Source organism: Rhipicephalus microplus, chromosome 3, assembly GCF_043290135.1.
Source record: "Rhipicephalus microplus isolate Deutch F79 chromosome 3, USDA_Rmic, whole genome shotgun sequence".
NCBI lineage: Eukaryota > Metazoa > Arthropoda > Arachnida > Ixodida > Ixodidae > Rhipicephalus > Rhipicephalus microplus.
In genome coordinates, this window is record NC_134702.1 from 168,243,562 (window position 1) to 168,258,907 (window position 15,346).

Sequence of the window (15,346 nt, forward strand, 5' to 3'; positions counted from 1 at the left end):
CGGGGTCTGCTGTGCGTTCGTGACCATGTTTGGTAACATTTTAGGGCGCCGTGACCATATAAGGACCTCGTGTTAGGTTGTGCCACTCCATGTGTTGTGAGGTGTGTTTCCCCCTCTCTCGTGGCCGAGGTGCCGGAGACACCGTATTGGCTGACGATGTGGACGGGGCGCCCAGTGTCAACGGCGCGGCGCTATAAAATGCCGAAGACGTTTTGTATCACACTCACTCTTCTCTCTTTGGGTCAGTTGACCACTTCTCCACATGTAAATAAATCTCTGTTGTTCGTTCGGGCGCTTCTTCTCGCTGAATTGTTGAACGATGGATCCTGCGATGGGGCCAGCTACCGAAAACGAGACCGGCAGGACCCAGAGTCCCAACAACTGGATGGCAGCGGCGGGATGCCGATAACCCCGAAAGCGACCACTGGAAGGAGTGAACCCGAAGTTCAACAACGGGACGACAGGAGAAGGATGACACGAGCTCATCGACTTCCAAAGGGAATCGAACGGCACTTCTGAGAGGCACGACGCCGGAGACATGACTGCGAACTGGGTGAGTGCCGGCTTTCTCTGTTAAATTTTACCAGGCATTTACTCTATGTGTTAAGTAAAAGCTGGTAGAGAGGGGCTGTCTTGGTCATTGGGTCAACAGGTAACTTGCGTCAGGCAGAAATTGTGTGATAGCTTGGTTAAGCTCTTTCTGTCAGTGGCGTCAAGGTTAACTGTGGCAGGGCAGGATTCCGTATAAGAGCTTTTTGAAGCTTTATTTGTAGACTAAGTTAACGGAAAACTTGAGGCAAGGCAGGAACCTAGAGCTGTCGTTGCCGTCAAGGTTAATTAGTTGCAGGACAGGAATCTTTGTGGAACAGAGACAGCGGTACTGGAGGCAGCCATGAATCTGAAATCCCTGCGAAAGTCCATGTTGTTGCTACTTGCAAGGGAGTTGAATCTGGAGGTGTCGGACTCTCAAAGAAAGCCAGAGCTGATAGAGGCGATTCTCGCATTGGGGGCGGAAGATGACGAGCTGTCAGAATGTGTCGAGGAGATTCAGGAGAGGCAAGCGGCAGAGGCCGAAAGAAAGGCGGCCGCGGCCGAGGCCGAAGGAAAGGTGGCGGAGGCCGAAAGGAAAGCGGCAGAAGCTGAGGCAGATAAGAGGCGAAAGCACGAGCTTGAAATGAAGCGCCTCGAGCTAGAGATTAGCAATAATAGTAGAGCAGGAGGCAGCGAGGCATCCGGTACCGCAGAGCGGGCCAGGTTCAAAATGACGGACCTAATGAGATCGTACAAGCTAGGGGAGGACATTGGGCTGTTTCTCGTCAACTTTGAGAGAACTTGTGAAAGGCAAGGTTTCAGCCAGGATACGTGGCCTCAACGCTTGTTGTCCCTACTTCCGGGTGAGGCCTCAGAAGTAATCGCGCGCCTCACGAAAGAGGAGGCTGACGAGTACAGTGAGGTAAAGTCGAGCCTTCTCAAGAAATACAGGTTGTCAGCGGAAGGTTTCAGACAAAAATTTCGCAACGCCGTAAAAGAAAACAATGATTCATACCCGGAGTTTGCTTACAAGTTAATGGCCAACATGGGGGAGTGGCTCAAAGAGGCAAAGGCGTATGGGAATCATGACAAGGTGCTCGAGTGTATCGATCTGGAACAATTCTATCAAAGGTTACCAGAAAAGGTGAGGTTCTGGGTGCAGGATAGACCGGACGTGAACACCGTAACGAAAGCCGCAGAGCTCGCTGAAGAATTCGTTACGCGCCGTGCCCTCGGGGCAAACAGCGAGCCTAAAAGGGAAAAATTCCTACTACCGAAGAAGGCGCCGTTTAGAAAACAACCGACAAGTCTCGCACAAAAGGGTGAGGAAAACAATTTATCTGACCATGGGGCGTCGGCAGAGGCAAGCAAAAGGAAATTTGAGGCGAGAAAACCGGCTGCTTGTTTCAATTGCCACGAAACAGGGCACTTCGCGAAACACTGCCCGAAAGAAAAGGTGGCCTTTTTATCTATTAATGAAGCCAACGAGAACATGAAGTTGTTAGAGCCCTATATGTACGACCTTACCGTGAACGGCAAGCAGTGTCGGGTTCTTAGAGACTCCGCAGCCACTATGGACGTAGTTCATCCGTCTTTTGTTCAGTCCGGACAGTATTCAGGAGACTGTGCCTGGATTAGACAAGCCGTAGAAGCAAACAGTCAGTGCCTCCCCGTAGCTAAAGTTGTCCTTAAAGGCGCATTTGGTACGTTGGAAACGGAAGCTGCGGTATCGCCATATCTACCCCCTCACTATCCTTACTTATATTCAAATAAGTCAGATCAAATGCTGAAGGAGAAAGGTCTAACGTTGGGAGAAGGCATAGTGCAGGCACTGACTAGATCGAAGGCACGTGCGCTGGCTGCGAGAGCAACATTCACTGAGGCAAACAAGCCTCAAATCGACAACGGGCCTGGTTGCGAGTTGGACACCGCGGTAACAAATCGACTTGTGCGAGAACAGGCTGCAGAAGCCGTAGTCACGGAGGCAACCATTCCTAAAGGCGACGTTAAACCTCCTCCCGAATTAGAAGGGGTCAATTACGCCTCGTTGACCGAGCAAATAGAAATGCCGTTGCTCCCAAGCCGATTCCTGGTAGTACAGAGGATAGCACAGAGGGTGACACATTCCAGGTACTAGGAAATACAAAAGAGTTGTGTGTCATGCCAACTTCGGATAATTTCAGTCGGCTGCTGCAGGTGAGTCCCGCTTCATTAATAAACGAACAAAAGGGGGACCTGACGCTTAAGCAATTCCAGGACAGTTCGAAAGAGGGAATCGCCAAACGAAATGTGAGATTCCAAGAGAGGAGCGGCATACTCTATCGAAAATATCTAGATAGGCGAGGAGTAGAGTTTGACCAGGTAGTCGTACCTCAGGCGTATCGTCAGGATTTGCTTAGTTTGGTGCATGGAGAATCATGGTCAGGCCACTTAGGCGTAAAGAAGGCGAAAAATTGTCTTTTACAGGAATACTACTGGCCTGGATGCTTTAAAGATGTAGAGAGGTTTGTAAAATCTTGCGATGTGTGTCAGCGAGTGGGTAAGCCAGGAGATAAGGCGAAATTTCCAATGAAGCTGGTACCCGTAATCACTGAGCCCTTTCGTCGGTTGGTAATTGACACAGTAGGTCCTTTGCCCAAGACAACTTCAGGCTACCGTCACATCCTGACCTTAATCTGCCCAGCTACTAAATTTCCAGAGGCGGTCCCGCTAAAAGAGCTAAGTTCCGTCGAAGTAGTGAACGGACTTCTGTCCGTGTTTGCCCGGGTAGGCTTTCCTGCCGAGATACAATCAGACCAGGGCACCATTTTCACGAGTGCCTTAACGACAACCTTTCTAGAGCGGTGTGGCGTGAAATTATTGCATAGTTCAGTCTACCATCCGCAGTCGAACTCGATAGAGAAGCTTCACTCCGTGATGAAGCGAGTGTTAAGAGCCTTATGTTTTGAACGAAAAACTGACTGGGAAATGTGCTTACCTGCAACGATGTTTGCACTAAGAACTGCACCACATGAGACAACAGGGTTTACGCCAGCGGAACTTGTTTACGGCCGCAGACTGCGATCTCCTCTTCGTATGCTGAGAGAGTCGTGGGAAGGTCAGGGTGATGATCCTGTAGTAGTGGAATATGTCCTCACCTTATTGGATCGTCTAACAAAAGCCCAAGAACTGACCGAAAGTGCGATGGCCAAAGCACAGCAGAAGGCTAAGCTTTACTACGATCGGACAGCTAAAGCGCGACACTTTGCTGTAGGAGACAGGGTCATGTTGTTGAGGCCCTCCCAGAAGAATAGCTTGAAGTGCAATGGGTCGGCCCGGCCGAGATTACTCGAAAATTGTCTGACACCAACTATGTGGTAAAATTACCAGGAAGTCGTAAGGCACACCAGGTGTATCATAGCAACTTACTCAAACCCTACAAAGAGAGGGAAGCCATCGTGAACATGACTTTAAATGTTCCGGAAGAGGTTCCGGCAGAAATCCCTGAATTAGCTCCCGAATCGGACGAAGTGCCGATCGAGAAAAGAGTTGAGGATTTAGTATCAAAGTCACAACTGACAACGAAGCAGAAGCAGGAATTGCGTGGTCTTTTGACCGAGTTTCAGGACAGATTTGTAAGCGAGCCAGGCCGGACATCCGTCCTCACTCATGACATAGAGCTTACCTCGTCGGAACCGGTAAGATCTAAGACGTATCGGGTGTCACCTCGCCGGCTTGAGCTAATAAAAGCAGAAGTTAACAGGATGCTGGAATTGGGCGTGATTGAGCCGTGTGAAAGTGATTACACTTCCCCGTTAATTCTTGTGGAGGTACCCGGCAAAGATCCGCGTCCTTGCGCAGACTATCATAAGTTAAACCTCATCACCAAGGGTCAGACATACCCAATTCCCCACATTGAGGAACGCGTCGAGAGGGTAAGCAGCGCGCAATTTATCTCAACGCTAGACCTAGTGAGAGATTACTGGCAGGTGCCGCTCACCGAGAGGGCGAGCCGGTATGCTGCATTTATTTCACCATTGGAGACATTCCGCCCTAAAGTGTTGAGTTTCGGCCTAAAGAACGCGCCTTACTGTTTTTCAAACTTAATGGATAAGGTTTTGCGGGGTCAAGAGGACTTCGCATTGCCTTACTTAGACGACGTCGCCGTGTTTTCCTCGTCCTGGCCAGAACACTTAGCGCATTTGAGAGCAGTACTGACACGCCTACGCGAAGCAGGTTTAACGGTAAAGGCGCCCAAGTGTCAGCTAGCACAAGCAGAGGTACTCTATTTTGGGCATGTTATCGGTCGAGGGCATCGCCGTCCCTCTGAAATGAAAGTGGCAGCTATCCGAGACTTTCCCCAGCCCCGAACGAAAACCGATATTCGGGCTTTTCTTGGAATAGCTGGTTACTATCGTAAGTACATCCCTAGATATTCCGACATTGCCAGCACTCTTACTGACGCGTTGCGCAAGACCGAGCCCCAAATGGTCAACTGGGATGAGGAGAAAGAAAAGGCTTTCCGCGTTTTGAAAGCGGCCTTGTCGAGCCAACCTTTGCTTAGTTCACCGGACCACTCGAGGCCTTTCATAGTCCAATGCGACGCTAGTGATAGAGGCATGGGGGCAGTTCTTAGTCAAAGGGATGAGGGGGATCAAGAGCATCCCGTCCTCTATGTTAGCCGGAAACTCACCCTTCGCGAGCAGGTTTACAGCGCTAGCGACGCTAGCGAAAAGGAATGTGCGTGCTTGGTTTGGGCAGTCCAGAAACTGGCTTGTTATATTGCCGGAAGCAAGTTCATTGTGGAAGTGGACCACTGTCCTCTCACCTGGCTACAGACCATGTCCTCTAAGAGCGGCCGCCTGCTGCGTTGGAGCCTCGTTTTGCAACAATATACGTTTGAAATACGCTACAAAAAGGGTGTACTCCATGGCAACGCTGATGGCTTAAGTCGATGCCCCTAACGCGAGAGGATGTCTCGAGAACTCTGGCATTTTTTTTCCTGACCTAGAAAAGAGCTAGTGATTGTTTTTTTTTTACTCTTTTAGGTGTACTTGTTTGAAAACGTTGAAGACAGGGCTATCCAGGGTTTCGGGTTCGGTGTGCTTCCAGTGTTGTTGTTTTGTGTCACCTTAAAGTGTGAGTAACATTTTGAATAAATTGTGTATTTCCTTTAATATCAGTTAAAGGGGAAAATTGCCTGGTGGAGTTTGGCGGAATTGTCCGGCGCTCACCGGCTGAGTAGTTGTGTTTTCATGTGCGTATGTGATGTCTGTTGAGCCCACACTGAAGCAGGTGTTGCCCTCTACTTCATCAAAGACGGTCGTCACCAAACCGACTGCCAGCGCTGATCTCTCCGGACAGTGGCTGCAAACCTCAGCCCATAGAGATCTTCGCCCCCCCCCCCCCCCGCGCGAGAGACTGTTACGACCGGCCCTGGGGAGCCAAGCAGGAAAAGTTTGGGGGAGAACCGGTTCTTGACCGACGGTGTCGTCCACCCCCACCTTCCCATTCGGGTTCCTCCTTTCGCCGGGAGAGCTCCGGGATCTGCTGTGCGTTCGTGACCATGTTTGGTAACATTTTAGGGTGCCGTGACCATATATGGACCTCGTGTTAGGTTGTGCCACTCCATGTGTTGTGAGGTTTGTTTCCCCCTCTCTCGTGGCCGAGGTGCCGGAGACACCGTATTGGCTGACGATGCGGACGGGGCGCCCAGTGTCAACGGCGCAGCGCTATAAAATGCCGAAGAAGTTTTGTATCACACTCACTCTTCTCTCTTTGGGTCAGTTGACCACTTCTCCACATGTAAATAAATCTCTGTTGTTCGTTCGGGCGCTTCTTCTCGCTGAATTGTTGGACGATGGATCCTGCGACGGGGCCAGCTACCGAAAACGAGACCGGCAGGACCCGGAGTCCCAACAATGACCTCGTCGAACGGACCAACCGAACGCTGACCAACATGCTTGCCATGTACGTTTCTTCCGATCACAAGAACTGGGATGAGGTGCTGCCTTTTATCACGTACGCCTACGACACGGCGAAACATGAAACAACAAACTTCAGCCCATTTTATCTATTGTACGCCAGGTTGCCACTAAGCCCTCTAGACACTTTCTTACCCTTCATTGTACATAATGATGACTCTGTATCGAACACCCTGTGCCTCGCGGAAGAAGCCCATCGAATCGCTCGTCTTCGAACTCTGGCCTCTCAACGTCGCTCGAAGGAACGTCTCGACGACCGTCATGAACCGGTTTTATTCGAAAAAGGTGACTTGGTGTTGCTTTGGACACCGCAACGCAAGCGTGGATTGTGTCAAAAGCTTCTGTCACGATATTCAGGCCCATTTGTAGTTTTGGAGCGTCTCAGCCAGCTCACTTACGTAATAGCTCGTCTTTTGTCCATTGGTCGATGATCGAGCAGAACGCAGCTCACTCACATTGCTACATTGCTCGCCTGAAACCGTTCTACCCTCCGTGTGCATCATAACTTGCCGTACTGGCTTCGTCTGCTTTCGGGGGAATGTAACGGGCTAGCAAAAGGCATAGAAGTGAAGGAGAGGAAGACGAAGAGTCTTGCAAGGTTGCAGTGCGCTGCCGCGAACGACCATCGCTCACCTCTTGTAAATAAAGCCATTTCATCACAGCTCGCTGTAACAATATATATATATATATATATATATATATATATATATAATGAGAATAACAGACAGTAATGTCAAGGAATGTACAGGGGAAGTTATTAACATTAATGGAATGTAAATAAGAAGAAAGAAAAGTGGATGAAAAAATTACCAACTGTAAGCAGGAATCGAACCTACGACCTTCGAATTACGCGTTCGATGCTCTAACCACTGAGCTATTACAGCGGCTGTAACTTACAGTGGTTGTTTGGCTTATAGATGGCGCTGACTGTCGCTCCTACTTCTAAATTGACAGATAAACCCAAAAAAGTGGATGGAGAGAGGGCCGCTGTAATAGCTCAGTGGTTAGAGCATCGAACGCGTAATTCGAAGGTCGTAGGTTTGATTCCTGCTTACAGTTGGTAATTTTTTCATCCACTTTTTTTTCTTCTTATTTACATTCCATTAATGTTAATAACTTCCCCTGTACATTCCTTGGCATTACTGTCTGTTATTCTCATTATTATTGTGTTAAAAACGCGGAAAAACGAGCCCTTAGGTATACACTTCTTTCCCTTATTTCATTGAACGAGGGTCTCGTACTGGCAGACTTGGTGTGTTTAGGTTGTATAAGAGGGACAATTAATCAGCTGCCCGCTCATAATAAGTTCACGTGCTACGTGACGCCAAACATGCGCATAAGAGTGTTTTCACACTCGTTGTTTGGCTTATAGATGGCGCTGACTGTCGCTCCTACTTCTAAATTCACAGATAAACCCAAAAAAGTGGATGGAGAGATGGCCGCTGTAATAGCTCAGTGGTTAGAGCATCGAACGCGTAATTCGAAGGTCGTAGGTTCGATTCCTGCTTACAGTTGGTAATTTTTTCATCCACTTTTCTTTCTTCTTATTTACATTCCATTAATGTTAATAACTTCCCCTGTACATTCCTTGGCATTACTGTCTGTTATTCTCATTATTATTGTGTTAAAAACACGGAAAAACGAGCCCTTAGGTATACACTTCTTTCCCTTATTTCATTGAACCAGGGTCTCGTACTGGCAGACTTGGTGTGTTTAGGTTGTATAAGAGGGACAATTAATCAGCTGCCCGCTCATAATAAGTTCACGTGCTACGTGACGCCAAACATGCGCATAAGAGTGTTTTCACACTCGTTGTTTGGCTTATAGATGGCGCTGACTGTCGCTCCTACTTCTAAATTCACAGATAAACCCAAAAAAGTGGATGGAGAGAGGGCCGCTGTAATAGCTCAGTGGTTAGAGCATCGAACGCGTAATTCGAAGGTCGTAGGTTCGATTCCTGCTTACAGTTGGTAATTTTTTCATCCACTTTTCTTTCTTCTTATTTACATTCCATTAATGTTAATAACTTCCCCTGTACATTCCTTGGCATTACTGTCTGTTATTCTCATTATTATTGTGTTAAAAACACGGAAAAACGAGCCCTTAGGTATACACTTCTTTCCCTTATATATATATATATATATATATATATATATATATATATATATATATATATATATATATATGATAGATAGATAGATAGATAGATACGCTCAAAGTCGCCGAAATTCGCTAAGAAATGCTTCACATTTAATAAAAGATGCAAAACAAGTGACGACGTGCTTCCAATAATAGCAGACCTTTGCTCCTTAGCAATTTAGGAGTTAAAAGGGGCATTGAACAGGTTTTGAAAAGGAACATGAAGGGCCTTCGGCAGGCCACAAAAACAAAAGCATGTGACCGAAACCAATGTTACTAGATACTTTTTTCAGTTAAAACATTAGGTCCGAAGTTTTAGCAGGCTTTGAGAGAGGCAGTGAGTACAATAATAATCGATGGTGAAGTTCCCGATGGATGGAAACTTAGCAGGATGAGCATGATCTCTAAAGGAAAGGGGGACAAAGCTGACATAAACAACTACCGTCCTATAACAGTGACATCAGTGGTCTACAGGCTGGCGATGCAGATTATAAAGGAAAGACTGCAGGCGTGGATAGAGGATGAGGGGGTGCTGGGGGAACTGCAGAATGGGTTTCGGAAACACAGGAGGTTGGAAGACAATCTGTTCTCACTGACGCAGTGCATCGAAATAGCAGAAAAAGAACACAGGCCCCTGTGGCTAGCATTTTTGGATTTCAAGGGAGCGTACGATAGCGTGGTTCAAGAGGAATTGTGGGGAATACTGGACACACTAGGCGTGGTACATGTAGTCACTAATCTTTTAAAGGGTGTCTATAAAGGTAACAAGGTAGTTATAAAGTGGGAAAAACAGGTATTCAAGCCTGCAGAGGTAAAACGGGGGCTTAGGCAGGGGTGCCCCCTGTCACCCTTATTATTCATGATGTACCTACAAGAATTAGAGGCAAAATTAGAAGGAAGTGGACTTGGCTTCAACCTCTTTAGTCAAACAAGGAAAACTTATTGATCAGGCACTACCGGCATTAATGTACGCAGATGATATAGTGCTAATGGCCAACAACAAGGAAGATTTGCAGAGATTGATGGACATCTGCGGTAATGAGGGAGATAGGTTAGATTTTAGATTCAGTAGGGAAAAATCAGCAGTTATGATTTTCAATGACAACGAAGGTAGTGAGCTTAGAATACAGGAGGTCACGCTAGAGATGACAGATAAATACAAATATCTGGGCGTATGGATAAGCAATGGGACCGAGTATCTGAGAGAACACGAAATATACGTGACGACTAAAGGTAACAGGAATGCAGCAGTCATGAAAAATAGGGCACTGTCGAATTACAATAGGTATGATGTTGTGAGAGGAATATGGAAAGGGGTCATGGTTCCTGGGCTGACGTTCAGCAATGCGGTCTTATGCATGAGATCAGAAGTTCAAGCAAGATTAGAAATTAAGCAACGTGGAATAGGTAGGCTTGCTTTAGGAGCTCACGGGAATACACCAAATCAGGGAGTACAAGGTGATATGGGATGGACATCATTTGAAGGCAGGGAGGCTAGCAGCAAGATAAAATTTGAGAAGCGATTGAGAGAAATGGGGGAAGAGCGTTGGGCTAGGAAGGTTTTCAGCTACTTGTATATGAAGAATGTCGATACAAAATGGAGGAAGCGAACCAGGAAGTTGACTGGTAAATACTTAGAAAACAGCAGGTGGCCAAACCAAAAAAACTATCGGTTAAGAAAAAAGTGAAGGAAACGGAGACTGACATGTGGAGAATGGGCATGATTAAGAAGTCCGCACTAGAGATCTATCGAACTTTTAAGCAGGAAATTGCCAAGGAAAGGATCTATGATAATACTCGGGGTAGTTCTCTACTGTTTGAGGCCAGGACGGGAGTACTGCGAACCAAGACATATCGGGCCAAATACGAAGGGGTCGACACAATATGCAGTGCGTGTGGAGAGGAAGAAGAAACTGCCGAACACTTGATAATGTTCTGTAAAGGGCTTCACCCTATAGTTCAGGATGATGGCGCGGAGTTTTTCAAAGCACTGGGATTTAGGGACAGCGAGGGCAAAATAGACTTTAAGCGGGTAGACTTAACTAGAAGGAGGTTATCTGATTGGTGGCTAAAGTCAAGGCACGAGTGAAAATTAAACCCTTCACTGCGAAGTACGAATCCTCAACTTCATTATTTAAAGGAAAAAAACATAAATGTAATGTTTAGTTCACTAAGTATTACGGCTAGGTGGCGTTAGCCGCCGCCCGATCTAAAGGGTACAGCCGCATCCATCCATCCACCGGTCTGAAGGTCGTGTGGTGTGCGCAGCACGGAGGTGCCCGGACCCACGCCGGCGGAGTTACTGCAGTTGTGTTCTTATGCCGGGTGCTGCTTTGTTGCTTTCAAGTGTGCTTCGTAGTCATCGCTGTCACTGAGTTCCAGCAAGATTTATTTCGACGTAACTCGCGTAGTGTGTGCTCTGTCTGCAACTTACTACGGTAGCGATCAACGTGGTGCCCGGCGTGGCACCGACGCTGTCAGCGTTGGCGTGATCTGCATGGTGCCGGGTGTTTTTTAATGTCTTCAACTCAGTCATCGCTTTCCCTGTGAGCTACACAGCTCACATGTGTCATGTGACGGTTCTTGAATGTGAGAAAACATGCCTCGCTGCTTTGTGACTGGTTGCCGAAGTGGGTACGATTCGATAAAATCCACGGCCGAAAAGAGACATTTTTTCAAGCCTCCCGCTGACCAGGTGCGCCTTCAACTGTGGCGACGGGCTATACCGAGATCGGATAAGGAACTGACAAGCTCTTGCGCTGTTTGTGACCTTCACTTCCGAGAGGAAGATATTGCGAAGGCCTACGTGCACCATGTTCATGGTGACGTAGTTCTCATTCCGCGTGGTAAGTGGGCTCTTAATGAAGATGCTGTGCCGCGCATTTTTCCAAATTGCCCGAAGTACTTGTCCAAGCCAGCGCGAAAACGCAAGGCCCCAACCGTGCGTGCACCGCCTCAGCCTAAGCGTAAAAAAGATCAAAAGGACAATGACCAAGAAGCTGCGACACCTGACTTCGGCGTCTCTAACGAAAGCAGTGGTGGCAGTGAAAACAGTCTTACGCTGGAGAACAACACACAGCTCTTCAGCGAGTTGTCTGACATAGCAGCAGCAGGCCAACGGATCCAGGGTTGGTCACTCGAAGCTGTTGGCACTACAATCGTGTTATATAAGCTGACAATGAGAGAAGACATTCCAGAGATCGACAGGGCTGTGGTAGTTTCCAACCGCCTAGCCTTGTCTGTCAGTGCCAAGGGGCAACGTGTTACATCAGCCGTATATAGCACTGGTGCGGATATTGAATTGAAATCGTGTGACGATTTAAAGTGCCTACTTTCACGCATTGAAAGGCTGAGCGGTTGTGAAGGTTGCCCCGCTAATAATTACCCCCACGTCTTGTCATCATCTGTGGCCGTTAAAAATGGGGAATCATGGCATCGCAAATCGTGCACAATTCTGTGTATGACGGCAACATGTCAGGAATGCATCACTCTGCACAAGCTGTTTTCACGGCGGCGCAAGACACGCAACAGCTTGCAATCTAAGAGCACCAAAGTCAAGTCTCTGCGCCAAAGGGCAATACGAGTAACCATGTAGAGAGAAAAGTTGAAGAAAGAGGTAGCCACCGTGAAAAAACAACTTGGGAATGTTACAGAAGAGAGGATGGAGCGTGCACTTGACATTCTTCCAGCCAAACAGCAGCTGGCTTTCAAGAATGCTTTTCAGATAGCAAAAGCAAAAGCAAAAAACGGGAGGCGATACACAGAAGAGTGGCTGATGACATGCCTTCTCCTGCAGATTGCAAGCCCGAAAGCTTACAAGCTGTTATCTGATATGCAGCTTTTGCCTCTTCCTACAAGAGCACGCCTTCGTCAGATTATTAGTGGAATTCCCTGCAGATATGGCTTTAATGAGGTATCGCTGAAGAGCATCCAAGAGCATTTTCAGGAGAAGAGCCACCTTCAAAGGTACGGTGTTCTGTTGCTTGATGAGGTAAAGCTCAAGCAATCTGTTGCTTTCAATAAAACATCGTATAAAATGGATGGCTTTGTTGACTATGGCGATGAGACGAATGCCACCACTGAGCAGCTCGCTGACCACGCACTAGTGTTAAACTTTGTCCCATTGTTTGAGGGCTGGGTTCAACCCATAGCGTCTTTTGCCACAAGAGGTGCTGCACCTGGACGGATCCTCGCACGGCTCATTTTGAGTGCTGTGTTGCAGCTTCACAAGCATAATGCTTCAGTGCTCGCTGTTGTAAGCGATGGAGCTGGTAATAACCGCTCAATGTGGACAACCCTGGGTATATCAGGAGACATTATGTCACCATGCAACAGCATCGAGCATCCCTGGGAACCCTCACAGAAGATCTTCTTTATCTGTGACGTCCCGCACGTAGTCACGTGCATCAGGAATCATCTGAAAAAGCACACCTACGGAATGGTAAGAGTAAATATGTGCATTTAGTTGCAACCAAATACTAAAAACCGTTCTGTTTCTTTCAGGCTGGAGATCATCAGATAAATTTCGCACATTATGTTGCCCTGTACAAATCCGAGAAGAGCAAACATACAAGAGTCGCACCAAAACTGACGAAAGCACATGTTGCCCCAGACAACCTTCAAAAGATGAGCGTCCGACTTGCTACACAGGTGACACCTTTAAAGACAGTGTAGGCTAGTTTGAGCTATCTTTCAACTAACTTATCAATGCACTTTTTTACAGCTATTCAGCCGAGGAACGGCTATTGGCATCCGAACATACAGAGAAGCCGGTGTTGAAGGCCTTAGGGGCTCTGAGGGAACCGAAGCATTCACCATACTCCTCAATGACCTGTTCGATGCTTTAAACATAAAGCTACCTAAAAGAGGCATCAAGCGCCACTCAAAGGAAATACAGGCAAGCCCTAGTTCCATTTCATACGTGTTGAACTTGGTGCTTATAGTGCGCTTACGTTTACCTCATTTATTCAGGTCATCAAGGACTTCTTGGAAATGCTCAATTCTACAGAAAAGAACTCCGTGAAGCAAGGTCTCAAGCTCTTTGCATCGCAGCAAACCACTCAATCTCTGCGCGTTACCTTGATGTCAACGCTTGAAATCATCGAGTTCTTACTGGATCAGGACGCACACTACGTTTTGACAGCAAAGTTGAACCAAGACCCCTTGGAGGTGAGCGTGTTACTGCTGCGGCTATGAGTGTTGAGCTATGAGTAATGAAGTTGGTTGTAGCTTAACAAACTTCCTCTTTTTCAGCGGCACTTCGGGCTTGTTCGGTCATTCGGTGGAGATGAATCTCACCCTACGGTGGTCAACTTTACTCAGATCTTCCGGCTTCTCAGTCTGTACACACCGATAAAGACCGCACTTCGTGGTAGTGTGCAAGGAGTACCAGGAAATGTGCTTGCCAGCGTACAGGAAACACTGCGGACGACAAGAGAAGTTCAGCGCACCAAACATGCTTGTTTGCGTGAATTCATAGAGGAAAAGCTGCTAAAGATCACTTGTGAAACGTCTAGAGATCCCGAAGAGCAGGATGACGACCACTCTTACTTCAAAGGAGAAGTGGACGACGCCATTGTGTACTACATTAGTGGATATGTAGTGTACAAGTATGAAAAGCACACAGCATGCCTTCTATGCTTAGAAGATATAAGCAGTGCAGCGCCCGTCGTTGGCTCTGATGCCTATCTGACAACCTATAGAAGTTTCAAGGAAGGCTGCATGAAGCATTCAACAGCTAAAATGTTGCGTGTGATGAGAGTTGTAAATGATGTAGTTTCTGCAACATTAGATGAGGCTGGTGCTTGCGAAAATATTTTCTGGAAGGTGCTAGAAGAGCTTGAAAAGTGAAGCATTGCTCGCTTGGCCTGTTCAGACCATGAATCAGCATTCACTTGCCAAATATTTAACTTTGTCATTGTGACAAGAATGCATTTCTTTTCCAGAGATTTCAACCATAAATTAAAAAGCAAGGAAAAGGTGGCTGTAGCAAACAAAAAAGCACGTCTCCTGTAACTCTGGCTCTTGCCTTTGAAGAAAAGTGGCTTCCAGTTTGTTTGTTTCAGTGTTCAGTAAATTGTGTTTAATTTGACTTTGTTCAGTGTTCAATAAATTGTGTTTAATTTGACTTTGTGTTCTCGTCATCTCGCGCATTTTATAGCCTTAAAAAGGCCAAATTTTTATTGAAGTAGTTCGGTATCTTCTAAAATAATGCGAATCATACGATTCAGTTATCTGGAACGAACAAGTCGTTCTGGGCTTTACCCTTTAACATATCCGGCGTCATTAGATGGCTGTAGTGCGTGGCTCATCGTACAATAATATCAAAGGTTCTACGGGCCAAAACCACGATATGATTATGAGGCACGTCGTAGTGAAGGGCTTTGGAAATTTTTACCACCTGGGGTTTCTCTAACGTGCACCTGAATTGAAGTGCATAGCCCTCTAGCATTTAGACTTAATGCTGTGGCCCACTGTCAATGGTTTTTTTTTACATAGGCAATTGAATTTTAAAGAACAGGAACGCAAAAGAGCTGTATGAAGAGAAGTCCCGCAAGATTCGGGCATCGCGCTCACGTCTCTGCCGTGTGGCATCGCCTTAGCGGCTCAACTGGTGATTTACTTGCACACTCGTAATAACCTTCGCTCACCCTCTCGGGAAATAACTCCCATTACACAAAATTAACAGCGTAAATTCTGTTTAACATTGCGCG

At 47.0% G+C, this 15,346-nt stretch overlaps 3 non-coding genes and 1 pseudogene across 3 annotated transcripts; 3 read left to right on the forward strand and 1 right to left on the reverse strand.

Annotated features, from left to right (window-relative positions):
* Window positions 1–7,305: 7,305 nt before the first annotated feature.
* On the reverse strand, window positions 7,306–7,378 carry TRNAT-CGU (transfer RNA threonine (anticodon CGU)). Its single transcript has one exon. It is a non-coding gene; the product is annotated as a tRNA-Thr (tRNA).
* A 557-nt stretch (window positions 7,379–7,935) lies between these two features.
* TRNAT-CGU (transfer RNA threonine (anticodon CGU)) lies at window positions 7,936–8,008 on the forward strand. Its single transcript has one exon. It is a non-coding gene; the product is annotated as a tRNA-Thr (tRNA).
* A 382-nt stretch (window positions 8,009–8,390) lies between these two features.
* On the forward strand, window positions 8,391–8,463 carry TRNAT-CGU (transfer RNA threonine (anticodon CGU)). The gene has a single exon. It is a non-coding gene; the product is annotated as a tRNA-Thr (tRNA).
* A 2,604-nt stretch (window positions 8,464–11,067) lies between these two features.
* On the forward strand, window positions 11,068–14,760 carry LOC119186809 (uncharacterized; annotated as a pseudogene).
* Window positions 14,761–15,346: the final 586 nt, after the last annotated feature.